The 27544-nt window shown below is 42.4% G+C and overlaps 1 long non-coding RNA gene across 1 annotated transcript; it reads left to right on the top strand.

Moving 5' to 3' along the window:
* The first annotated feature begins 13667 nt into the window (after positions 1-13667).
* Positions 13668-23692, top strand: LOC148057929 (uncharacterized). The gene is made up of 3 exons (XR_015710304.1): positions 13668-13743; positions 23214-23320; positions 23443-23692. It is a non-coding gene; the product is annotated as an uncharacterized LOC148057929 (long non-coding RNA).
* The last annotated feature ends 3852 nt before the right edge of the window (positions 23693-27544 follow it).

Below are 27544 nucleotides of genomic sequence, written 5' to 3'. Positions count from 1 at the left end.
GTCCTGTAAAAGTGACTATATTGTATATTTTTAGGTGTTTCAACTCCATAATGTTGACATTGTTTTATGAATGAGTAAAATAAAGTCTGTGCTATTTCGCTTGATCCTCTTTATAATCCGGTGCGCTTTTCTATGAAAATAGAAGCTTTCATTGAGATTGCGTTTATGGACATATGTTTTCTTTTTATTTAGCTGCGATTATGAGCGTCTACGTGACGTTTGTCAACATTAATCGCGAGTCTGCAGGGGTGACGTCACACATGCTAATCAACTGATCCCGCAGCGGTGACGTCACACCACAGGAATACAATGAGATATTGTGCTTGTTTGTTTAAAAGCGCCATGAATACAATAGTAGATGCGTGCTTGTATAAAGACCGAGTTAAGTTTAGTTTAAATTTAGCGTCAGCTAAAAAGTTTTCAAATTGCCGCATACGCAACTTCCGGATGATGACGTCACACTTGTTGACAAAGATCGATCGCATTTTATCCTCACGTTTGTGCATAACTTGACGGAATCAGGTGCGCGTCACTCGTCTATTGAGGTAAGATATCATTATTGCTTTAAGACTCAGAAATAATGTTTCATTGCGTGTAATGTAACTTTCTGTGGTGCGTTAACACGAGAGCTAGTTCGCTAAAACTTAGCTTTTTTAATTATAATGTAACTCACACACGTATTTTGTTTGTTATTTTGAAGGACGAAAATATATTTATATTCCAATAAAAAGTTTGCTATATTGGTGGGTCATGGTAGGTGATTTATTTTATTAATATTCAAGATTCTTAGCTACGGCACCTTCAACACATTCAACGCTTGTTAACCATACAACAGCACGAACGTTTAATCGGCGTGTTAAATAACAGATGCGGTGAACTCTGAGCCGCTGAAGCATCTGAACACCACGCGATAACAAAATATAAAGTGCAACTTACTTTCAAAACAAAGTGAAACAGTACAATATAAAATACTATCGAAAATATACACTTGAATAAAGTTATAAAACAATGCTTCAAGTTTCACACAAAAACTTAAATAGCTGCTTCGACACAACATTCATTTACACACAGCAATATAAACAATAATATAAACGTATTGTTTAGGCTCACCTAGGAGTGATAAGCGAGTGTATTCAGTAAAATTGCAGGAGCGTTGGCACACTTTACAGCTTAATGTGGACAAAACTGAAACTCTGGTGATTGCTCCTGATGATAAGATTCCATGGTTGAGTCAGTACTTGGGTGACTTAGGTCAGTCTGTCAAACTGAGCCTGAGAAACCTGGGTGTTGTATTTGATAAAGACATGTCTCTTGTTCAACACTGCAGAAAACTGACCAGAAACTGTTTCCTTCAACTGAGAAAAATCTCTAAACTTAGGAAAATGTTGTCACAACATGATCTGGAGCTTGTAATCCATGCGTTTGTTTCTTCTCGTCTGGACTATTGTAACGGTTTGTTTTCATGTCTTAACAAGAAGGAGCTGTCTCGTCTGCAGTTGATTCAGAACTCTGCAGCGAGAATTCTGACCCGCTCAAGTAGGAGAACTCACATTTCTCCGATCCTTAAAACTCTTCACTGGCTTCCAGTTTCTTTCAGGATCAACTTTAAAATTCTGGTTCTTACTTTCAGAGCTATTCATGGTCAGGCTCCTCCTTACATCACTGATCTGATCCAGCCTTACACCCCAGCTCGGTCTCTGAGGTCTGTGGATCAGAATCTACTGATGGTTCCACGCACACGGCTCAGGACCAGAGGAGAGAAATCTTTTCAGGCTGTTGCTCCTAAGCTTTGGAACAATCTTCCTCTCTCTTTGCGCTTGATGGAGTCTACTGACTCCTTTAAGAAACATCTTAAGACGTTTCTATTTGTTCAGGCTTTTCCTTGAATTTCTCGAACTTGTTGTTCTCGGTGTTGTCTTGATCTTTGAAGTATGTACTGTTTTGAGTATTGTTTTTGATTGTTAAAGCGCTTTGTGACCCTGGTCTCGAAAAGCGCTATATAAATAAATATTACTTACTTACTTACTTACTTACACGTGTCTCAGTCTCTGAGCCGCTGAAGCATCTGAACACCACGCGTCTCATCCGTGGAACGCAGGTAAAAAACAATGGCCGTCTTAAAGCGACAGTGTCTTGATGCGATACATGCATTGAAAAGTAATAAAACATAAAACACGAAAATAACAACTGGGTTTAATTATATACTTCCAGTGAAAATAATTGAAACATAAAACGACAAACGGCTGGGTTACATTACTAAAAACTAAAGCCTGACAGAGGGGGAGTGGCGCGGGAATGAACTACCGTACTTACTGGCGCGCGCATGTACAGACAGCATATACATCTGTTGTTTTGAGCGAGCACCATAAACCGAATATACACAATAATCCATAGTGGTATTGGTTACAAGTGTCTACACGTGGTGTTCACTGCGCAGGTTAACTGTACCGCATTACAAGTAATAGAATGTAACTTAATGTTGGTGAACCACATAGCAATTCATCTACATTAGAAGTCTAAAAAGCGAATGGTAGTACAGTCACGGTGAATACAATTGTATAAATCGTTTAATTCATTTAAATATAAGTCAGCAGATGGAGAGACTTACCACAGTCTTTACCAATGGAAACATGGCGGTGGTCCATGAGGTCCAATTACTCTAGAAACTTCTGGATCATTTGAAATGGGCGGAGCATATTAAGATATTAACACTGAATATTGTTAAATTGACCCTTGACAGTGTTCATTCACTTTTTACACTGAATAAATAACACCTGGGTTTTAACTCTGGATATTGACAACAGCACTGCAGGGGGAGGAGCCACGTTTTACACCTGTTGTTGTTGTGTTACATCTGGAAGAGTTAAACCAGTCTATGAAATAGTTAAAATACATTAACACTTCCTTTTTGACACTTGGAAATTTACTGTGCACGAACGCACACATTAAACAAATGCGCACACCCACATAAAACAAACGCGCACGCACACATAAAACACACGCATGCGTACACGGACATGCACTGACAAACGCACACACACACGGTGACATGCACACATAAAACACACGCACGCACGCACACATAAAACAAACGCGGACGCACACATCAAAGAAACGCGCACGCACACCTAAAACACACGCATGCACACACAGACATGCACTGACACACGCCCACACACACGGTGACATGCACACATAAACACACGCACGCACGCACACATAAAAAACAAACGCGGACGCACACAAAACAAACGCGCACGCACACATTAAACACACGCATGCACACACAGACATGCACTGACACACGCACACACACACGGTGACATGCACACATAAAACACACACACGCACGCACACGCAGACACACACTGACACATGCGCACACACACCAGTGACATGCACACAAACGCATAACTACACATCACAAACAAACCTATATATATTTTTTTTAATCTGCGCTGTTGTGAAAGTGTGTTTCCCCTCTGGGGATGAATAAAGCTTTTCTATTCTATTCTATTCTAAAAAAAAATCCGCGTTTGTTTTATGTGTTCGTGCGTGCGTGTGTTTTATGTTTGCATGTCACCGTGTGTGTGTGCGTTTGTCAGTGCATGTCTATGTATGCATGCGTGTGTTTTATGTGTGCGTGCGCGTTTGTTTTGTGTGCGTCCGCGTTTGTTTTATGTGTGCATGTCACCGTGTGTGTGTGCGTGTGTCAGTGCATGTCTGTGTGTGCATCCGTGTGTTTTGTGTGCGCGCGCGCATTTGTTTTATGTGTGCATGCGCGCATTTGTTTTATGTGTGCATGCGCGCATTTGTTTTATGTGTGCGTGCGCGCATTTGTTTCATGTGACATGCACACATAAAACACACGCACGCACGCACACATAAAACAAACGCGGACGCACACAAAACACACGCATGCACACACAGACATGCACTGACACACGCACACACACGGTGACATGCACACATAAAACACACACACGCATGCACACACAGACATGCACTGACACACGCACACACACGGTGACATGCACACATAAAACACACACACGCACGCACACGCAGACACACACTGACACATGCGCACACACACCAATGACATGCACACAAACGCATAACTACAGATCACAAACAAACCTATAAAATCCGCGTTTGTTTTATGTGTGCGTGCGTGCGTGTGTTTTATGTTTGCATGTCACCGTGTGTGTGTGCGTTTGTCAGTGCATGTGTGTGTATGCATGCGTGTGTTTTATGTGTGCGTGCGCGTTTGTTTTATGTGGGTGTGCGCATTTGTTTAATGTGTGCGTGCGTGTGTTGTGTGCGTGTGCATTTGTTTTATCTGTGCGCGCGCATTTGTTTTGTGTGCTCTTGCGCATTTGTTTTGTGTGCGCGTGCGCATTTCTTTAATATGTGCGTGCGCGCATTTGTTTTATGTGTGCATGCGCGCATTTGCTTTATGTGTGCATGCGCGCATTTGTTTTATGTGTGCATGCGCGCATTTGTTTTATGTGTGCATGCGCGCATTTGTTTTATGTGTGCGTGCGCGCATTTGTTTCATGTGACATGCACACATAAAACACACGCACGCACGCACACATAAAACAAACGCGGACGCACACAAAACACACGCATGCACACACAGACATGCACTGACACACGCACACACACGGTGACATGCACACATAAAACACACACACGCACGCACACGCAGACACACACTGACACATGCGCACACACACCAATGACATGCACACAAACGCATAACTACACATCACAAACAAACCTATAAAACCCGCGTTTGTTTTATGTGTGCGTGCGTGCGTGTGTTTTATGTTTGCATGTCACCGTGTGTGTGCGTTTGTCAGTGCATGTCTGTGTATGCATGCGTGTGTTTTATGTGTGCGTGCGCGTTTGTTTTATGTGGGTGTGCGCATTTGTTTAATGTGTGCGTGCGTGTGTTGTGTGCGTGTGCATTTGTTTTATCTGTGCGCGCGCATTTGTTTTGTGTGCTCTTGCGCATTTGTTTTGTGTGCGCGTGCGCATTTCTTTAATATGTGCGTGCGCGCATTTGTTTTATGTGTGCGTGCGCGCATTTGTTTTATGTGACGTGCGCGCATTTGTGTTATGTGTGCATGCGCGCATTTGCTTTATGTGTGCATGCGCGCATTTGTTTTATGTGTGCATGCGCGCATTTGTTTTATGTGTGCGTGCGCGCATTTGTTTCATGTGACATGCACACATAAAACACACGCACGCACGCACACATAAAACAAACGCGGACGCACACAAAACACACGCATTATGTGTGCGTGCGTGCGTGTGTTTTATGTTTGCATGTCACCGTGTGTGTGTGCGTTTGTCAGTGCATGTCTGTGTATGCATGCGTGTGTTTTATGTGTGCGTGCGCGTTTGTTTAATGTGGGTGTGCGCATTTGTTTAATGTGTGCGTGCGTGTGTTGTGTGTTGACACGCGCAAGCATTGACGCACATTGTTTTGTGTGCGTCCGCGTTTGTTTTATGTGTGCATGTCACCGTGTGTGTGTGCGTGTGTCAGTGCATGTCTGTGTGTGCATCCGTGTGTTTTGTGTGCGCGCGCGCGCATTTGTTTTATGTGTGCATGCGCGCATTTGTTTTATGTGTGCATGCGCGCATTTGTTTTATGTGTGCGTGCGCGCATTTGTTTCATGTGACATGCACACATAAAACACACGCACGCACGCACACATAAAACAAACGCGGACGCACACAAAACACACGCATGCACACACAGACATGCACTGACACACGCACACACACGGTGACATGCACACATAAAACACACACGCATGCACACACAGACATGCACTGACACACGCACACACACGGTGACATGCACACATAAAACACACACACGCACGCACACGCAGACACACACTGACACATGCGCACACACACCAATGACATGCACACAAACGCATAACTACAGATCACAAACAAACCTATAAAATCCGCGTTTGTTTTATGTGTGCGTGCGTGCGTGTGTTTTATGTTTGCATGTCACCGTGTGTGTGTGCGTTTGTCAGTGCATGTGTGTGTATGCATGCGTGTGTTTTATGTGTGCGTGCGCGTTTGTTTTATGTGGGTGTGCGCATTTGTTTAATGTGTGCGTGCGTGTGTTGTGTGCGTGTGCATTTGTTTTATCTGTGCGCGCGCATTTGTTTTGTGTGCTCTTGCGCATTTGTTTTGTGTGCGCGTGCGCATTTCTTTAATATGTGCGTGCGCGCATTTGTTTTATGTGTGCGTGCGCGCATTTGTTTTATGTGACGTGCGCGCATTTGTTTTATGTGTGCATGCGTGCATTTGCTTTATGTGTGCATGCGCGCATTTGTTTTATGTGTGCATGCGCGCATTTGTTTTATGTGTGCATGCGCGCATTTGTTTTATGTGTGCGTGCGCGCATTTGTTTCATGTGACATGCACACATAAAACACACGCACGCACGCACACATAAAACAAACGCGGACGCACACAAAACACACGCATGCACACACAGACATGCACTGACACACGCACACACACGGTGACATGCACACATAAAACACACACACGCACGCACACGCAGACACACACTGACACATGCGCACACACACCAATGACATGCACACAAACGCATAACTACACATCACAAACAAACCTATAAAACCCGCGTTTGTTTTATGTGTGCGTGCGTGCGTGTGTTTTATGTTTGCATGTCACCGTGTGTGTGTGCGTTTGTCAGTGCATGTCTGTGTATGCATGCGTGTGTTTTATGTGTGCGTGCGCGTTTGTTTTATGTGGGTGTGCGCATTTGTTTAATGTGTGCGTGCGTGTGTTGTGTGCGTGTGCATTTGTTTTATCTGTGCGCGCGCATTTGTTTTGTGTGCTCTTGCGCATTTGTTTTGTGTGCGCGTGCGCATTTCTTTAATATGTGCGTGCGCGCATTTGTTTTATGTGTGCGTGCGCGCATTTGTTTTATGTGACGTGCGCGCATTTGTTTTATGTGTGCATGCGCGCATTTGCTTTATGTGTGCATGCGCGCATTTGTTTTATGTGTGCATGCGCGCATTTGTTTTATGTGTGCGTGCGCGCATTTGTTTCATGTGACATGCACACATAAAACACACGCACGCACGCACACATAAAACAAACGCGGACGCACACAAAACACACGCATGCACACACAGACATGCACTGACACACGCACACACACGGTGACATGCACACATAAAACACACACACGCACGCACACGCAGACACACACTGACACATGCGCACACACACCAATGACATGCACACAAACGCATAACTACACATCACAAACAAACCTATAAAATCCGCGTTTGTTTTATGTGTGCGTGCGTGCGTGTGTTTTATGTTTGCATGTCACCGTGTGTGTGTGCGTTTGTCAGTGCATGTCTGTGTATGCATGCGTGTGTTTTATGTGTGCGTGCGCGTTTGTTTAATGTGGGTGTGCGCATTTGTTTAATGTGTGCGTGCGTGTGTTGTGTGTTGACACGCGCAAGCATTGACGCACATTGACACACGCGCAAGCATTGACGCACATTGACACGCGCGCAAGCATTGACGCACATTGACACTCGCGCGCATATTGACGCACGCACACGCATTGACACGCACGGGCGCATTGACGCACATTGACACGCACGCGCGCATTGACGCACATTGACACGCGCGCAAGCATTGACGCACATTGACACGCGCGCAAGCATATTGACACACGCACACGCATTGACACGCACGCAAGCATTGACGCACATTGACACGCGCGCAAGCATTGACGCACATTGACACACGCGCGCATTGACACACATTGACACGCACATGACAATGGACGTGAGGTTCTGGTCTGCAGCCCACATCTGTGTATCGGATAGTCTGTCAAACATAAAAATGTAAACGGTTAGACTTTTATGATGCAATATACGAGGAACTAACTAAACATATACTGTACACACCTCCATGATGATTGCCTTTCTCAAGTGGCTTTGTATGTGCTGTTGGGTTTTGTCCATCTGTGCTGGTCTGAATTTGGTGACCTCACAAAAAGGGCAGTGAAAGAACAAGCAACACTGACGGCTGTGGAGTGAAGTACATCCTCAAACCTGGCTGATGTTTAACTGATCAGCCATTTATGAGATTAATGAAAGCTTTGACAGAAACTGTTTTCTATATCACAGACTAAGCTACACACACAGGCAAATGAAAACAGCCAGAAATATGTTATGTTCACTGAACACATCATTTATGAACACATTTTTCATGTTGTATAAAACTCAAACATTCTATTGAATGACTGAACAATCTACTTTAATATCCTCGTGTCCAATTAGTTCATATTCAACGTCTGCTATCTCTGGTCTGTTTATCTGGATTCTTGTCACGGGGGCAGCAGCTTCAGCAGAGAGGTCCATACTTTCTTCTCCCCAGTTACATCGTCCAGCTCTTTCTGGAGGACCCCCCTGTGTTTCCAGCCCAGTGGAGGAACATGCTTCTTCAGTGTGTTCTGGGTCTTCCCCGGGTTCTACCATCAGTGGAACATGTTCCACTTCATCGGACTTATTCTCAGATGAATAAATTGATCTAAGACAAGAAAAAAATAAGTCAGTTTAGATTAAAAAAAAAGCTCAAACTAATTGAAATTCTCACGGATGCTCCGTTGAATCCATACATTCATTCATTCCCACTGCCACCTCCTAATAAGAAATAATGATCGTTTCTCTGATGCACAAATACTGCAGTGCTGAAGATATTAAACCAAAATTGACATTCATTTTAATTGTACAAGTGATGACATTTGCAAAATTAATCAACATTACATTTAAACATTAAATCACTTTGATAAATGACTAAAAAACATTCTTACATACCTTCCTTCTTCTCTTGAACTCTTTTCCATCTGGTTAAGGAGAAAAATAATTCAAGGAAATGACTCCAGATAAACACAAATCAATATAATAATGTGATTTTTATGAATGCATTTGTTTTTTACCTCTTTTTCTTTTTTTATACCAATAAACTACAGAACATGTGATCAGTAGAACGATCACAGCAACAATAATTCCAGCCACTTCTCCTGGTGTCAAACCTTCTCGACATACAGAGTCAGAAGAAATAGTTCCTTCTCGTAGATATGTTGAACATCTACAAAGACAAGTGGAGACAGTTTAGAAGAAAACATCTGGAGCAAACATTTGTGAAGCTTCACTCACTGTTTGTGATCCTGACATGACGTGAACGTTCCATTTGAAAATGTTCCTTCACTGCAGGTTCCACACTCAGTGTCTGTGGAGGACGTTCCTGTGAAGAACATTGTGTGTGTCTTATAGTTTCTGCACTCTTGCATTTCACATGTTGGATGTGAAACTCGCCTGCTCTGATGATGAACTGTCCTGGTTCACATGTGGAGTGTTGCTGTGCTGCCACACATGTGTCCACTGAGCCGTCCACACAGAAAAAACCCTCCAGAGGTTCACACTTGGTGTTTGCTGTGAAGGTACAGGATCTGATCTCTCTCAGTCCTGTTAGTCAATAACAAATTCTACATCACATCTACATACTGACCAACTCATCATTCTAGTGAAGAACAAACTTTACCTTCAGTACAGACGAGACACTTGAAACCATGTTTCTCTCGGTTCAATTTGTCCATGTAAGTTCCATCATCACAGACAGTGCAGGACGGAGATGGAAATTCTGTGCAATGAACATTGACTCTGAATCCTGTGAGAGAAATAAATAAATGACACATTTGAGTGACGTTTTACATCAAGACTCCTGACAGTTACTCTTATAAGAAAAAAGGTCAACATTTAAAATAGGCAGAATACATTTGATAGAATCAACATACAAGTGTCATGCTTATGTTCTTTTGTTTTATTTTGAAGGTGGTTTTCCGTTTTCATGTGTCCTGTGTTTTGAGTGACAGACGCTGGCAGGTGCGCGGCTGGGGATGATGGAGTGGCGGGTTCTTCCCATTGATAAGGAGCGTCTCTACCCGGAAGAACTCGCCAGAGTATTGCGTTTCCAGACCAGGTTGGCTGTCCTTTCGATCTCGCTCCTCGCCTTTGAATCACAACTGGATAATCCTTTGGATACTCCTGACGTTGTCAGCACTTTTATTTACTCAAGTGAGTCCTTTTGTCTTTTTGTTTTAGTTGCTGTTGGGACCCCGATCTCCAGAAGTGCCCTGCCTTCGCCCCGAGTGCCTGTTTTGTTTTTTTGTTCCTATTACGGACCGCTCTGGATCTATATAAGACTTTTTTTTCTGAATTTTTCCTCCGTGGATTATTTAGAAGATAGCTGGGAAGGGCGACAGGTCTTGATACCTTCACTTAAACTTAGCGTTACATTTACCGATGTCAATAAAATGAAAAGAGACTTTAATAAACCACAACATGTACCTGTGCTCCTTCCAGCTGGACACTCAACATCCTTATCCTTCAACAGTGGACACTGTGACGTCACTCCTTCAACATCCTTATCCTTGAGAGAAAAGATCATTTAATATCAGATGATTTTTGAGAATCTATCAGTGATAGTTTCGTAGATTCTTCCGCGTCTGACCGTTATAAACCTCCTTGTAGGTGGACAACGCATGCGCAAATGCGTGGTTGATTTCCAACCTCGTGTACTGTACTGACACTAATACAATGTTTTTCCATCATATTTGTCCATCATGATGAGTGCCATGGATCATACATGAACACACATGTTTAATGATAAATATTTGTTACCAGAGAACAATTGTTTCAACTGTAATGAAGCATACATGTTTGATATTTACCAATTAGTGTTAAATATTAGCTATATTGATGTTTGAGATAAAATGGGGACCCTTGAAATAAAAAGAAAGACCCACACTGTTAAGTCTTTCTGTAGGTTTGTTTATTGGACATAATAAATCGTTTTAGCAACACTAGAGGGCAGCAGAGAGTACAAGTTGCTTTGCGTGCAGGTGGAGAGACAGGACGAGCTAATGAGATCACCTGTGCAGGTGAAGCTTCTGTCTACAGAGCATGACTACAGCCAAGGTAATGTTAAACTCTTCTGTTAAATTGTTCTCATTTGGAGAGAATATCTAAGGATTATGGACATAAACTTGCAGTGTGACTGCAGTTCACACTTTTAATGATGTCGTCGTTGTAAATCTAAAACGTCCCGAGAAAGTAGAATTCTAGTGTTTCTGATCCCATCATGCAGGGAATAGCAGGTTTGATATAAATGTACATGAATTGATTCATTAAAGATATTATTACATTTGTCTCTTTTAACATTAAGACTTCATCACAAAGTATCATTTCTGGAGATGATTTGACTTCAATGTTGACAACAGTTTATACTGAGTGGATCTAGTATAACACTGACAGACCCGGCTGCAGAAAAACATTTAAGGGGGGGCATTACATTTTTTCAGGGGGGCAAACTTTTCAACCTAAAAACGTATTGGCTTCAGGCTGAACAATGGCTCTGGGACGACTCGCACAGTGCAGAGAAATAATTCTCCCATTACTAAAAAGTGACGGTTGATCCCAAAATCTAAAAAAACAACTAACAACCAACAACAAAGTTTAGTGCTGTGTCCATGTATTAAACTAAAGCACCACAGCTTCACTTCTACTAAAACATAAGCACTGAAGTCAACCTGAACACTGGATTGAACATCAAATAAGTTTTCATCTCATTGAACAAAATCATGGTAGGTGTGATGTGTGATCTGTTTGATACTTGATGAAGCCCAGTTGCTGCACATTGGCGCACGCATTGACGCACATTCTTCTTCTGAGAGTTGTAACACAGCGTCTCTTAACTGTTGAGCATGGTCCCGTCGTCTCGCACCAACGTCCATCTCCTCACTTTCGCTCTTCACTTTCCCGTACATACCGGGGACGTTCGTTAGCAAAGTTCGTTGCTAATAACCGTTAGCTTCGCCTCAGGAGCAGGTCCGAAAAAGTCGCTTCTGACACCAATGTAACGTTTGGTCCTCCACACATGACCAGACGGTTGTCTTGCACAGATATTGTTTCTTTGTTCGCTGTACTCACAGAGAGGTTATTGTTTCGGCCACAACCAACGCCGCTCGTTCTTCACACCACTAGTTGAACGCGAAATCTCTCTAACAACAACTGCGCATTCGCACAGACTCACCTTCTTAAAGTGCCCGCAACATTAATGAACAGAACAAACAGGATCGTTACAATATATATACAGTATATACACACACACACACACACACACACGTCTATACACATACACACATATACATATACACACACACGTCTATACACATACACACATATATATACACACACGTCTATACACATACACACATATACACACATATATATACACACACGTCTATACACATACACACATATACACACACACACGTCTATACACATACACACATATACACACATATATATACACACACACGTCTATACACATACACACATATATAAACACACACACGTATATATATATACACACACACACACACACACACACACGTCTATACACATACACACATATACACACACGTCTATACACATACACACATATATATACACACACGTCTATACACACACATATATACACACACACACGTCTATACACATACACACATATATATACACACACACGTCTATACACATACACACACATATATACACACACACGTCTATACACATACACACATATATGTACACACATATAAACACACGTCTATACGCATTGACACACCCGCACGCATTGACGCACATTGACACACACACACGTATTGACGCACATTGACGCACATTGACACGCGCGCACGCATTGACACGCACGGGTCACCCAGTATTATACAGAGCACCCCCCGACGTCGGATTCAAACGACCCGGGTTACATTTGACGCGTCGCCCATCTCTTCGTTGCCTTGGTAACGTGACGTGTCGCTGTTTCATTTGGCTACCGTAATTCTACAACTATGAAGCTCATTTGAAATGTTTAATGTCAACAGTGTGATTCTAATCCTGATTGTGCTTAACGACCTCAAACCACTTTAAGGAGGTACAGAGTGAATATAAATCGGTAAAAATGCTTAATTTTAATTTTTTGGAGCTTGGATTGTTTACGCATCGCGGAAGTCAAGAAGCTCTCGCGGATTAAAACATGCTTAAAAGGTCCTGTAAAAGTGACTATATTGTATATTTTTAGGTGTTTCAACTCCATAATGTTGACATTGTTTTATGAATGAGTAAAATAAAGTGCTATTTCGCTTGATCCTCTTTATAATCCGGTGCGCTTTTCTATGAAAATAGAAGCTTTCATTGAGATTGCGTTTATGGACATATGTTTTCTTTTTATTTAGCTGCGATTATGAGCGTCTACGTGACGTTTGTCAACATTAATCGCGAGTCTGCAGGGGTGACGTCACACATGCTAATCAACTGATCCTGCAGCGGTGACGTCACACCACAGGAATACAATGAGATATTGTGCTTGTTTGTTTAAAAGCGCCATGAATACAATAGTAGATGCGTGCTTGTATAAAGACCGAGTTAAGTTTAGTTTAAATTTAGCGTCAGCTAAAAAGTTTTCAAATTGCCGCATACGCAACTTCCGGATGATGACGTCACACTTGTTGACAAAGATCGATCGCATTTTATCCTCACGTTTGTGCATAACTTGACGGAATCAGGTGCGCGTCACTCGTCTATTGAGGTAAGATATCATTATTGCTTTAAGACTCAGAAATAATGTTTCATTGCGTGTAATGTAACTTTCTGTGGTGCGTTAACACGAGAGCTAGTTCGCTAAAACTTAGCTTTTTTAATTATAATGTAACTCACACACGTATTTTGTTTGTTATTTTGAAGGACGAAAATATATTTATATTCCAATAAAAAGTTTGCTATATTGGTGGGTCATGGTAGGCGATTTATTTTATTAATATTCAAGATTCTTAGCTACGGCACCTTCAACACATTCAACGCTTGTTAACCATACAACAGCACGAACGTTTAATCGGCGTGTTAAATAACAGATGCGGTGAACTCTGAGCCGCTGAAGCATCTGAACACCACGCGATAACAAAATATAAAGTGCAACTTACTTTCAAAACAAAGTGAAACAGTACAATATAAAATACTATCGAAAATATACACTTGAATAAAGTTATAAAACAATGCTTCAAGTTTCACACAAAAACTTAAATAGCTGCTTCGACACAACATTCATTTACACACAGCAATATAAACAATAATATAAACGTATTGTTTAGGCTCACCTAGGAGTGATAAGCGAGTGTATTCAGTAAAATTGCAGGAGCGTTGGCACACTTTACAGCTTAATGTGGACAAAACTGAAACTCTGGTGATTGCTCCTGATGATAAGATTCCATGGTTGAGTCAGTACTTGGGTGACTTAGGTCAGTCTGTCAAACTGAGCCTGAGAAACCTGGGTGTTGTATTTGATAAAGACATGTCTCTTGTTCAACACTGCAGAAAACTGACCAGAAACTGTTTCCTTCAACTGAGAAAAATCTCTAAACTTAGGAAAATGTTGTCACAACATGATCTGGAGCTTGTAATCCATGCGTTTGTTTCTTCTCGTCTGGACTATTGTAACGGTTTGTTTTCATGTCTTAACAAGAAGGAGCTGTCTCGTCTGCAGTTGATTCAGAACTCTGCAGCGAGAATTCTGACCCGCTCAAGTAGGAGAACTCACATTTCTCCGATCCTTAAAACTCTTCACTGGCTTCCAGTTTCTTTCAGGATCAACTTTAAAATTCTGGTTCTTACTTTCAGAGCTATTCATGGTCAGGCTCCTCCTTACATCACTGATCTGATCCAGCCTTACACCCCAGCTCGGTCTCTGAGGTCTGTGGATCAGAATCTACTGATGGTTCCACGCACACGGCTCAGGACCAGAGGAGAGAAATCTTTTCAGGCTGTTGCTCCTAAGCTTTGGAACAATCTTCCTCTCTCTTTGCGCTTGATGGAGTCTACTGACTCCTTTAAGAAACATCTTAAGACGTTTCTATTTGTTCAGGCTTTTCCTTGAATTTCTCGAACTTGTTGTTCTCGGTGTTGTCTTGATCTTTGAAGTATGTACTGTTTTGAGTATTGTTTTTGATTGTTAAAGCGCTTTGTGACCCTGGTCTCGAAAAGCGCTATATAAATAAATATTACTTACTTACTTACTTACTTACACGTGTCTCAGTCTCTGAGCCGCTGAAGCATCTGAACACCACGCGTCTCATCCGTGGAACGCAGGTAAAAAACAATGGCCGTCTTAAAGCGACAGTGTCTTGATGCGATACATGCATTGAAAAGTAATAAAACATAAAACACGAAAATAACAACTGGGTTTAATTATATACTTCCAGTGAAAATAATTGAAACATAAAACGACAAATAAACGGCTGGGTTACATTACTAAAAACTAAAGCCTGACAGAGGGGGAGTGGCGCGGGAATGAACTACCGTACTTACTGGCGCGCGCATGTACAGACAGCATATACATCTGTTGTTTTGAGCGAGCACCATAAACCGAATATACACAATAATCCATAGTGGTATTGGTTACAAGTGTCTACACGTGGTGTTCACTGCGCAGGTTAACTGTACCACATTACAAGTAATAGAATGTAACTTAATGTTGGTGAACCACATAGCAATTCATCTACATTAGAAGTCTAAAAAGCGAATGGTAGTACAGTCACGGTGAATACAATTGTATAAATCGTTTAATTCATTTAAATATAAGTCAGCAGATGGAGAGACTTACCACAGTCTTTACCAATGGAAACATGGCGGTGGTCCATGAGGTCCAATTACTCTAGAAACTTCTGGATCATTTGAAATGGGCGGAGCATATTAAGATATTAACACTGAATATTGTTAAATTGACCCTTGACAGTGTTCATTCACTTTTTACACTGAATAAATAACACCTGGGTTTTAACTCTGGATATTGACAACAGCACTGCAGGGGGAGGAGCCACGTTTTACACCTGTTGTTGTTGTGTTACATCTGGAAGAGTTAAACCAGTCTATGAAATAGTTAAAATACATTAACACTTCCTTTTTAACACTTGGAAATTTACTGTGCACGAACGCACACATTAAACAAATGCGCACACCCACATAAAACAAACGCGCACGCACACATAAAACACACGCATGCGTACACGGACATGCACTGACAAACGCACACACACACGGTGACATGCACACATAAAACACACGCACGCACGCACACATAAAACAAACGCGGACGCACACATCAAAGAAACGCGCACGCACACCTAAAACACACGCATGCACACACAGACATGCACTGACACACGCCCACACACACGGTGACATGCACACATAAACACACGCACGCACGCACACATAAAAAACAAACGCGGACGCACACAAAACAAACGCGCACGCACACATTAAACACACGCATGCACACACAGACATGCACTGACACACGCACACACACACGGTGACATGCACACATAAAACACACACACGCACGCACACGCAGACACACACTGACACATGCGCACACACACCAGTGACATGCACACAAACGCATAACTACACATCACAAACAAACCTATATATATTTTTTTTAATCTGCGCTGTTGTGAAAGTGTGTTTCCCCTCTGGGGATGAATAAAGCTTTTCTATTCTATTCTATTCTAAAAAAAATCCGCGTTTGTTTTATGTGTTCGTGCGTGCGTGTGTTTTATGTTTGCATGTCACCGTGTGTGTGTGCGTTTGTCAGTGCATGTCTATGTATGCATGCGTGTGTTTTATGTGTGCGTGCGCGTTTGTTTTGTGTGCGTCCGCGTTTGTTTTATGTGTGCATGTCACCGTGTGTGTGTGCGTGTGTCAGTGCATGTCTGTGTGTGCATCCGTGTGTTTTGTGTGCGCGCGCGCGCATTTGTTTTATGTGTGCATGCGCGCATTTGTTTTATGTGTGCATGCGCGCATTTGTTTTATGTGTGCGTGCGCGCATTTGTTTCATGTGACATGCACACATAAAACACACGCACGCACGCACACATAAAACAAACGCGGACGCACACAAAACACACGCATGCACACACAGACATGCACTGACACACGCACACACACGGTGACATGCACACATAAAACACACACGCATGCACACACAGACATGCACTGACACACGCACACACACGGTGACATGCACACATAAAACACACACACGCACGCACACGCAGACACACACTGACACATGCGCACACACACCAATGACATGCACACAAACGCATAACTACAGATCACAAACAAACCTATAAAATCCGCGTTTGTTTTATGTGTGCGTGCGTGCGTGTGTTTTATGTTTGCATGTCACCGTGTGTGTGTGCGTTTGTCAGTGCATGTCTGTGTATGCATGCGTGTGTTTTATGTGTGCGTGCGCGTTTGTTTTATGTGGGTGTGCGCATTTGTTTAATGTGTGCGTGCGTGTGTTGTGTGCGTGTGCATTTGTTTTATCTGTGCGCGCGCATTTGTTTTGTGTGCTCTTGCGCATTTGTTTTGTGTGCGCGTGCGCATTTCTTTAATATGTGCGTGCGCGCATTTGTTTTATGTGTGCGTGCGCGCATTTGTTTTATGTGACGTGCGCGCATTTGTTTTATGTGTGCATGCGCGCATTTGCTTTATGTGTGCATGCGCGCATTTGTTTTATGTGTGCATGCGCGCATTTGTTTTATGTGTGCATGCGCGCATTTGTTTTATGTGTGCGTGCGCGCATCTGTTTCATGTGACATGCACACATAAAACACACGCACGCACGCACACATAAAACAAACGCGGACGCACACAAAACACACGCATGCACACACAGACATGCACTGACACACGCACACACACGGTGACATGCACACATAAAACACACACACGCACGCACACGCAGACACACACTGACACATGCGCACACACACCAATGACATGCACACAAACGCATAACTACACATCACAAACAAACCTATAAAACCCGCGTTTGTTTTATGTGTGCGTGCGTGCGTGTGTTTTATGTTTGCATGTCACCGTGTGTGTGTGCGTTTGTCAGTGCATGTCTGTGTATGCATGCGTGTGTTTTATGTGTGCGTGCGCGTTTGTTTTATGTGGGTGTGCGCATTTGTTTAATGTGTGCGTGCGTGTGTTGTGTGCGTGTGCATTTGTTTTATCTGTGCGCGCGCATTTGTTTTGTGTGCTCTTGCGCATTTGTTTTGTGTGCGCGTGCGCATTTCTTTAATATGTGCGTGCGCGCATTTGTTTTATGTGTGCGTGCGCGCATTTGTTTTATGTGACGTGCGCGCATTTGTGTTATGTGTGCATGCGCGCATTTGCTTTATGTGTGCATGCGCGCATTTGTTTTATGTGTGCATGCGCGCATTTGTTTTATGTGTGCGTGCGCGCATTTGTTTCATGTGACATGCACACATAAAACACACGCACGCACGCACACATAAAACAAACGCGGACGCACACAAAACACACGCATTATGTGTGCGTGCGTGCGTGTGTTTTATGTTTGCATGTCACCGTGTGTGTGTGCGTTTGTCAGTGCATGTCTGTGTATGCATGCGTGTGTTTTATGTGTGCGTGCGCGTTTGTTTAATGTGGGTGTGCGCATTTGTTTAATGTGTGCGTGCGTGTGTTGTGTGTTGACACGCGCAAGCATTGACGCACATTGTTTTGTGTGCGTCCGCGTTTGTTTTATGTGTGCATGTCACCGTGTGTGTGTGCGTGTGTCAGTGCATGTCTGTGTGTGCATCCGTGTGTTTTGTGTGCGCGCGCATTTGTTTTATGTGTGCATGCGCGCATTTGTTTTATGTGTGCATGCGCGCATTTGTTTTATGTGTGCGTGCGCGCATTTGTTTCATGTGACATGCACACATAAAACACACGCACGCACGCACACATAAAACAAACGCGGACGCACACAAAACACACGCATGCACACACAGACATGCACTGACACACGCACACACACGGTGACATGCACACATAAAACACACACACGCATGCACACACAGACATGCACTGACACACGCACACACACGGTGACATGCACACATAAAACACACACACGCACGCACACGCAGACACACACTGACACATGCGCACACACACCAATGACATGCACACAAACGCATAACTACAGATCACAAACAAACCTATAAAATCCGCGTTTGTTTTATGTGTGCGTGCGTGTGTTTTATGTTTGCATGTCACCGTGTGTGTGTGCGTTTGTCAGTGCATGTGTGTGTATGCATGCGTGTGTTTTATGTGTGCGTGCGCGTTTGTTTTATGTGGGTGTGCGCATTTGTTTAATGTGTGCGTGCGTGTGTTGTGTGCGTGTGCATTTGTTTTATCTGTGCGCGCGCATTTGTTTTGTGTGCTCTTGCGCATTTGTTTTGTGTGCGCGTGCGCATTTCTTTAATATGTGCGTGCGCGCATTTGTTTTATGTGTGCGTGCGCGCATTTGTTTTATGTGACGTGCGCGCATTTGTTTTATGTGTGCATGCGCGCATTTGCTTTATGTGTGCATGCGCGCATTTGTTTTATGTGTGCATGCGCGCATTTGTTTTATGTGTGCATGCGCGCATTTGTTTTATGTGTGCGTGCGCGCATTTGTTTCATGTGACATGCACACATAAAACACACGCACGCACGCACACATAAAACAAACGCGGACGCACACAAAACACACGCATGCACACACAGACATGCACTGACACACGCACACACAAGGTGACATGCACACATAAAACACACACACGCACGCACACGCAGACACACACTGACACATGCGCACACACACCAATGACATGCACACAAACGCATAACTACACATCACAAACAAACCTATAAAACCCGCGTTTGTTTTATGTGTGCGTGCGTGCGTGTGTTTTATGTTTGCATGTCACCGTGTGTGTGTGCGTTTGTCAGTGCATGTCTGTGTATGCATGCGTGTGTTTTATGTGTGCGTGCGCGTTTGTTTTATGTGGGTGTGCGCATTTGTTTAATGTGTGCGTGCGTGTGTTGTGTGCGTGTGCATTTGTTTTATCTGTGCGCGCGCATTTGTTTTGTGTGCTCTTGCGCATTTGTTTTGTGTGCGCGTGCGCATTTCTTTAATATGTGCGTGCGCGCATTTGTTTTATGTGTGCGTGCGCGCATTTGTTTTATGTGACGTGCGCGCATTTGTTTTATGTGTGCATGCGCGCATTTGCTTTATGTGTGCATGCGCGCATTTGTTTTATGTGTGCATGCGCGCATTTGTTTTATGTGTGCGTGCGCGCATTTGTTTCATGTGACATGCACACATAAAACACACGCACGCACGCACACATAAAACAAACGCGGACGCACACAAAACACACGCATGCACACACAGACATGCACTGACACACGCACACACACGGTGACATGCACACATAAAACACACACACGCACGCACACGCAGACACACACTGACACATGCGCACACACACCAATGACATGCACACAAACGCATAACTACACATCACAAACAAACCTATAAAATCCGCGTTTGTTTTATGTGTGCGTGCGTGCGTGTGTTTTATGTTTGCATGTCACCGTGTGTGTGTGCGTTTGTCAGTGCATGTCTGTGTATGCATGCGTGTGTTTTATGTGTGCGTGCGCGTTTGTTTAATGTGGGTGTGCGCATTTGTTTAATGTGTGCGTGCGTGTGTTGTGTGTTGACACGCGCAAGCATTGACGCACATTGACACGCGCGCAAGCATTGACGCACATTGACACGCGCGCAAGCATTGACGCACATTGACACTCGCGCGCATATTGACGCACGAACACGCATTGACACGCACGGGCGCATTGACGCACATTGACACGCACGCGCGCATTGACGCACATTGACACGCGCGCAAGCATTGACGCACATTGACACGCGCGCAAGCATATTGACACACGCACACGCATTGACACGCACGCAAGCATTGACGCACATTGACACGCGCGCAAGCATTGACGCACATTGACACACGCGCGCATTGACACACATTGACACGCACATGACAATGGACGTGAGGTTCTGGTCTGCAGCCCACATCTGTGTATCGGATAGTCTGTCAAACATAAAAATGTAAACGGTTAGACTTTTATGATGCAATATACGAGGAACTAACTAAACATATACTGTACACACCTCCATGATGATTGCCTTTCTCAAGTGGCTTTGTATGTGCTGTTGGGTTTTGTCCATCTGTGCTGGTCTGAATTTGGTGACCTCACAAAAAGGGCAGTGAAAGAACAAGCAACACTGACGGCTGTGGAGTGAAGTACATCCTCAAACCTGGCTGATGTTTAACTGATCAGCCATTTATGAGATTAATGAAAGCTTTGACAGAAACTGTTTTCTATATCACAGACTAAGCTACACACACAGGCAAATGAAAACAGCCAGAAATATGTTATGTTCACTGAACACATCATTTATGAACACATTTTTCATGTTGTATAAAACTCAAACATTCTATTGAATGACTGAACAATCTACTTTAATATCCTCGTGTCCAATTAGTTCATATTCAACGTCTGCTATCTCTGGTCTGTTTATCTGGATTCTTGTCACGGGGGCAGCAGCTTCAGCAGAGAGGTCCATACTTTCTTCTCCCCAGTTACATCGTCCAGCTCTTTCTGGAGGACCCCCCTGTGTTTCCAGCCCAGTGGAGGAACATGCTTCTTCAGTGTGTTCTGGGTCTTCCCCGGGTTCTACCATCAGTGGAACATGTTCCACTTCATCGGACTTATTCTCAGATGAATAAATTGATCTAAGACAAGAAAAAAATAAGTCAGTTTAGATTTAAAAAAAAGCTCAAACTAATTGAAATTCTCACGGATGCTCCGTTGAATCCATACATTCATTCATTCCCACTGCCACCTCCTAATAAGAAATAATGATCGTTTCTCTGATGCACAAATACTGCAGTGCTGAAGATATTAAACCAAAATTGACATTCATTTTAATTGTACAAGTGATGACATTTGCAAAATTAATCAACATTACATTTAAACATTAAATCACTTTGATAAATGACTAAAAAACATTCTTACATACCTTCCTTCTTCTCTTGAACTCTTTTCCATCTGGTTAAGGAGAAAAATAATTCAAGGAAATGACTCCAGATAAACACAAATCAATATAATAATGTGATTTTTATGAATGCATTTGTTTTTTACCTCTTTTTCTTTTTTTATACCAATAAACTACAGAACATGTGATCAGTAGAACGATCACAGCAACAATAATTCCAGCCACTTCTCCTGGTGTCAAACCTTCTCGACATACAGAGTCAGAAGAAATAGTTCCTTCTCGTAGATATGTTGAACATCTACAAAGACAAGTGGAGACAGTTTAGAAGAAAACATCTGGAGCAAACATTTGTGAAGCTTCACTCACTGTTTGTGATCCTGACATGACGTGAACGTTCCATTTGAAAATGTTCCTTCACTGCAGGTTCCACACTCAGTGTCTGTGGAGGACGTTCCTGTGAAGAACATTGTGTGTGTCTTATAGTTTCTGCACTCTTGCATTTCACATGTTGGATGTGAAACTCGCCTGCTCTGATGATGAACTGTCCTGGTTCACATGTGGAGTGTTGCTGTGCTGCCACACATGTGTCCACTGAGCCGTCCACACAGAAAAAACCCTCCAGAGGTTCACACTTGGTGTTTGCTGTGAAGGTACAGGATCTGATCTCTCTCAGTCCTGTTAGTCAATAACAAATTCTACATCACATCTACATACTGACCAACTCATCATTCTAGTGAAGAACAAACTTTACCTTCAGTACAGACGAGACACTTGAAACCATGTTTCTCTCGGTTCAATTTGTCCATGTAAGTTCCATCATCACAGACAGTGCAGGACGGAGATGGAAATTCTGTGCAATGAACATTGACTCTGAATCCTGTGAGAGAAATAAATAAATGACACATTTGAGTGACGTTTTACATCAAGACTCCTGACAGTTACTCTTATAAGAAAAAAGGTCAACATTTAAAATAGGCAGAATACATTTGATAGAATCAACATACAAGTGTCATGCTTATGTTCTTTTGTTTTATTTTGAAGGTGGTTTTCCGTTTTCATGTGTCCTGTGTTTTGAGTGACAGACGCTGGCAGGTGCGCGGCTGGGGATGATGGAGTGGCGGGTTCTTCCCATTGATAAGGAGCGTCTCTACCCGGAAGAACTCGCCAGAGTATTGCGTTTCCAGACCAGGTTGGCTGTCCTTTCGATCTCGCTCCTCGCCTTTGAATCACAACTGGATAATCCTTTGGATACTCCTGACGTTGTCAGCACTTTTATTTACTCAAGTGAGTCCTTTTGTCTTTTTGTTTTAGTTGCTGTTGGGACCCCGATCTCCAGAAGTGCCCTGCCTTCGCCCCGAGTGCCTGTTTTGTTTTTTTGTTCCTATTACGGACCGCTCTGGATCTATATAAGACTTTTTTTTCTGAATTTTTCCTCCGTGGATTATTTAGAAGATAGCTGGGAAGGGCCACAGGTCTTGATACCTTCACTTAAACTTAGCGTTACATTTACCGATGTCAATAAAATGAAAAGAGACTTTAATAAACCACAACATGTACCTGTGCTCCTTCCAGCTGGACACTCAACATCCTTATCCTTCAACAGTGGACACTGTGACGTCACTCCTTCAACATCCTTATCCTTGAGAGAAAAGATCATTTAATATCAGATGATTTTTGAGAATCTATCAGTGATAGTTTCGTAGATTCTTCCGCGTCTGACCGTTATAAACCTCCTTGTAGGTGGACAACGCATGCGCAAATGCGTGGTTGATTTCCAACCTCGTGTACTGTACTGACACTAATAGAATGTTTTTCCATCATATTTGTCCATCATGATGAGTGCCATGGATCATACATGAACACACATGTTTAATGATAAATATTTGTTACCAGAGAACAATTGTTTCAACTGTAATGAAGCATACATGTTTGATATTTACCAATTAGTGTTAAATATTAGCTATATTGATGTTTGAGATAAAATGGGGACCCTTGAAATAAAAAGAAAGACCCACACTGTTAAGTCTTTCTGTAGGTTTGTTTATTGGACATAATAAATCGTTTTAGCAACACTAGAGGGCAGCAGAGAGTACAAGTTGCTTTGCGTGCAGGTGGAGAGACAGGACGAGCTAATGAGATCACCTGTGCAGGTGAAGCTTCTGTCTACAGAGCATGACTACAGCCAAGGTAATGTTAAACTCTTCTGTTAAATTGTTCTCATTTGGAGAGAATATCTAAGGATTATGGACATAAACTTGCAGTGTGACTGCAGTTCACACTTTTAATGATGTCGTCGTTGTAAATCTAAAACGTCCCGAGAAAGTAGAATTCTAGTGTTTCTGATCCCATCATGCAGGGAATAGCAGGTTTGATATAAATGTACATGAATTGATTCATTAAAGATATTATTACATTTGTCTCTTTTAACATTAAGACTTCATCACAAAGTATCATTTCTGGAGATGATTTGACTTCAATGTTGACAACAGTTTATACTGAGTGGATCTAGTATAACACTGACAGACCCGGCTGCAGAAAAACATTTAAGGGGGGGCATTACATTTTTTCAGGGGGGCAAACTTTTCAACCTAAAAACGTATTGGCTTCAGGCTGAACAATGGCTCTGGGACGACTCGCACAGTGCAGAGAAATAATTCTCCCATTACTAAAGTGACGGTTGATCCCAAAATCTAAAAAAACAACTAACAACCAACAACAAAGTTTAGTGCTGTGTCCATGTATTAAACTAAAGCACCACAGCTTCACTTCTACTAAAACATAAGCACTGAAGTCAACCTGAACACTGGATTGAACATCAAATAAGTTTTCATCTCATTGAACAAAATCATGGTAGGTGTGATGTGTGATCTGTTTGATACTTGATGAAGCCCAGTTGCTGCACATTGGCGCACGCATTGACGCACATTCTTCTTCTGAGAGTTGTAACACAGCGTCTCTTAACTGTTGAGCATGGTCCCGTCGTCTCGCACCAACGTCCATCTCCTCACTTTCGCTCTTCACTTTCCCGTACATACCGGGGACGTTCGTTAGCAAAGTTCGTTGCTAATAACCGTTAGCTTCGCCTCAGGAGCAGGTCCGAAAAAGTCGCTTCTGACACCAATGTAACGTTTGGTCCTCCACACATGACCAGACGGTTGTCTTGCACAGATATTGTTTCTTTGTTCGCTGTACTCACAGAGAGGTTATTGTTTCGGCCACAACCAACGCCGCTCGTTCTTCACACCACTAGTTGAACGCGAAATCTCTCTAACAACAACTGCGCATGCGCACAGACTCACCTTCTTAAAGTGCCCGCAACATTAATGAACAGAACAAACAGGATCGTTACAATATATATACAGTATATACACACACACACACACACACACGTCTATACACATACACACATATACATATACACACACACGTCTATACACATACACACATATATATACACACACGTCTATACACATACACACATATACACACATATATATACACACACGTCTATACACATACACACATATACACACGCACACGTCTATACACATACACACATATACACACATATATATACACACACACGTCTATACACATACACACATATATAAACACACACACGTATATACACACACACACACACACACACGTCTATACACATACACACATATACACACACGTCTATACACATACACACATATATATACACACACGTCTATACACACACATATATACACACACACACGTCTATACACATACACACATATATATACACACACACGTCTATACACATACACACACATATATACACACACACGTCTATACACATACACACATATATGTACACACATATAAACACACGTCTATACGCATTGACACACCCGCACGCATTGACGCACATTGACACACACACACGTATTGACGCACATTGACGCACATTGACACACACGTATTGACGCACATTGACACGCGCGCACGCATTGACACGCACGGGTCACCCAGTATTATACAGAGCACCCCCCGACGTCGGATTCAAACGACCCGGGTTACATTTGACGCGTCGCCCATCTCTTCGTTGCCTTGGTAACGTGACGTGTCGCTGTTTCATTTGGCTACCGTAATTCTACAACTATGAAGCTCATTTGAAATGTTTAATGTCAACAGTGTGATTCTAATCCTGATTGTGCTTAACGACCTCAAACCACTTTAAGGAGGTACAGAGTGAATATAAATCGGTAAAAATGCTTAATTTTAATTTTTTGGAGCTTGGATTGTTTACGCATCGCGGAAGTCAAGAAGCTCTCGCGGATTAAAACATGCTTAAAAGGTCCTGTAAAAGTGACTATATTGTATATTTTTAGGTGTTTCAACTCCATAATGTTGACATTGTTTTATGAATGAGTAAAATAAAGTCTGTGCTATTTCGCTTGATCCTCTTTATAATCCGGTGCGCTTTTCTATGAAAATAGAAGCTTTCACTGAGATTGCGTTTATGGACATATGTTTTCTTTTTATTTAGCTGCGATTATGAGCGTCTACGTGACGTTTGTCAACATTAATCGCGAGTCTGCAGGGGTGACGTCACACATGCTAATCAACTGATCCTGCAGCGGTGACGTCACACCACAGGAATACAATGAGATATTGTGCTTGTTTGTTTAAAAGCGCCATGAATACAATAGTAGATGCGTGCTTGTATAAAGACCGAGTTAAGTTTAGTTTAAATTTAGCGTCAGCTAAAAAGTTTTCAAATTGCCGCATACGCAACTTCCGGATGATGACGTCACACTTGTTGACAAAGATCGATCGCATTTTATCCTCACGTTTGTGCATAACTTGACGGAATCAGGTGCGCGTCACTCGTCTATTGAGGTAAGATATCATTATTGCTTTAAGACTCAGAAATAATGTTTCATTGCGTGTAATGTAACTTTCTGTGGTGCGTTAACACGAGAGCTAGTTCGCTAAAACTTAGCTTTTTTAATTATAATGTAACTCACACACGTATTTTGTTTGTTATTTTGAAGGACGAAAATATATTTATATTCCAATAAAAAGTTTGCTATATTGGTGGGTCATGGTAGGCGATTTATTTTATTAATATTCAAGATTCTTAGCTACGGCACCTTCAACACATTCAACGCTTGTTAACCATACAACAGCACGAACGTTTAATCGGCGTGTTAAATAACAGATGCGGTGAACTCTGAGCCGCTGAAGCATCTGAACACCACGCGATAACAAAATATAAAGTGCAACTTACTTTCAAAACAAAGTGAAACAGTACAATATAAAATACTATCGAAAATATACACTTGAATAAAGTTATAAAACAATGCTTCAAGTTTCACACAAAAACTTAAATAGCTGCTTCGACACAACATTCATTTACACACAGCAATATAAACAATAA

This window comes from Callionymus lyra, unplaced genomic scaffold, assembly GCF_982586985.1.
Source record: "Callionymus lyra unplaced genomic scaffold, fCalLyr1.hap1.1 HAP1_SCAFFOLD_297, whole genome shotgun sequence".
Lineage (NCBI taxonomy): Eukaryota > Metazoa > Chordata > Actinopteri > Syngnathiformes > Callionymidae > Callionymus > Callionymus lyra.
Note: the sequence above shows the minus strand (reverse complement) of the source record. Positions and strands in the feature narration are given on the sequence as shown.